This window comes from Theobroma umbraticum, unplaced genomic scaffold, assembly GCF_002168275.2.
Source record: "Theobroma umbraticum cultivar Fairchild unplaced genomic scaffold, ASM216827v3 scaffold_50.0, whole genome shotgun sequence".
In the NCBI taxonomy this organism is placed as follows: Eukaryota; Viridiplantae; Streptophyta; class Magnoliopsida; order Malvales; family Malvaceae; genus Theobroma; species Theobroma umbraticum.
The window spans coordinates 6,001,118-6,003,085 of NW_018397261.1; the positions used below are offsets into that span (position 1 = coordinate 6,001,118).

At 32.7% G+C, this 1,968-nt stretch overlaps 1 pseudogene; it reads left to right on the forward strand.

Annotated features, from left to right (window-relative positions):
- Window positions 1-1,414: 1,414 nt before the first annotated feature.
- The window catches only part of LOC149527115 (uncharacterized), a 952-nt pseudogene continuing 398 nt past the window's right edge, over window positions 1,415-1,968 (forward strand).

Sequence of the window (1,968 nt, forward strand, 5' to 3'; positions counted from 1 at the left end):
ATGAAATCGCGTGAGAGTGGACACTTTGGATCATTCTACTTCTGTTTTTATCAAGCCATAAAGGTCTAGCGGAGGGTCCACATTAAAAGAAAAATTAATTAAAGATTGAGAAGAGTACATAAGTTTTCTTCCGTTCAGTCTATAAACTATTACACGTCCTCTCTATTTGGTCAGATACTGGCACTGTCTTTGTCCAATTGTGCTTCTAGCATTTCTTTTGTAAGAAAACAACAGTTTAGAAAACAACTTTGTCGCAACGCATGTGCTTTTGAAGCAATTATGCTCGCGTCATAGCAAATCTAGCGGTAACTCGACAGATTCACTTGCTGTCTCGCACGGGCCACCGCCTTTATTCTTTCTTTCTTCAATCTTGCACAGTGTCCAACTCCCTTGATTCTTGCTTCTTACCAGATATTTAGTACACCATAAGCTTTTTGTTGCCATTCTTTGGGGATGGATAATGGTTATTAGCATGAAACTCAAAGAAAATTTTCAATTATTTATAAAAAATTAAAATTTTTTATTTTAATTTTAAATTAAATAAATTTTTATAATTAATAATTAAATAATTATTATTAATTAAAATATTTATTATTATTATAAATCACGTGACACTGATATGACATGTTATACTTAATAATAACATAAAATGTTATTGCAATATGATGATAATTTTAATTTAAAATTTTTTACTTTTCACGTCAACATCACGTGATAAAATAATAAGTGATATTTTAATTAATAATTATTAATTAATAGTAAAAAATTATTTAATTTTAAATAAAAATACATAACTTTAATTAAACATAATAAAAAAATAAAAATAATTTATATTTCCCTATTTAAGTACAACTCCTCCATTTGCTCAATTCATTTAGTATAGAAGATGGAGTTCTGCTGAATGTGATTAGGTTCCCTATTCAATACATAAAAAATGTCTTGTTCACTTTCCATTTGGTATCAATATATTATTCATGAATGGCTTTAATTGTCGAGTCATCTCCTACTTTCTCATGTAGTTTTTAGTACTGCAATCCTTGATGGTATTGTAATTTCTTGTGCACTACCCAGGGTTTCCAACCTAGGTTAAGTATTTGTTCAGCACCTTTTCCACCTGTTTTCTTGTAGAACAATCTATCCAAGAAATCCTGATGGATGGGACGATTGGGTAGGACCTAGCAGAATGATCATTGAGCTATTTGAAGTCACTGTAAATTGGATGGTACGTAATATAATGTCCTCTTATTATAGGAAACTCTTCTTTCTTTATCAGTTAGTCTAATGTAAATGGTTGAATTTTTTCCTCTGCAATCTATGGTGTTCAATTCTTCTCTTTATTATTCAAGCTCTCTTTTCTTTGTGTGTTCATGTTAAATCTTTTCCTTCTCTATTTTAAATTTTAACTTAGCAGGGTCAAAGTATGGTTTGGACACATGAGAAGCACAACTTACATCTTGATTTCTTGGAAGCATCATTTGTTAAGCAGTTGCATTGTTCCATGAGTTTGCATGGCTGTCACTCAAAAGAGGAAATTTGGGGGCCATATCCAACCCAACAACTTCCAGCCAAAAGGACATAATTCTTCTGATCAGGTCAGAGACTCAATCTGCTTGTCATCTTCGCCTTATGACCCTATTTCAATTAGTTCCCTTGCTTCAATAAATGATCTCGATTATCTTTTCAGATTTCAATTTCTACAAGATGGCTGCTGCCAGAAGATAAACTATGAGAGCAATGACCCTTTGTTGGATAGCACTGCTGATTCTAACCAAGTCCTGGGAAGTCCATGGATAGAACATTTTAGATCTGCAGGCAAAAGCAGCTCAGCAACATTTCCTGTTCCAACAGAAACTGCGGTTCAAAATGATGGAAACTACTTGAAAAGTAATTCGAACGTTTCTTACAAATCAGCAAGAAGCTTCCAGCACCATCTGATATTTCATTCCTGCAATCAAAGTTTGGGTGGCT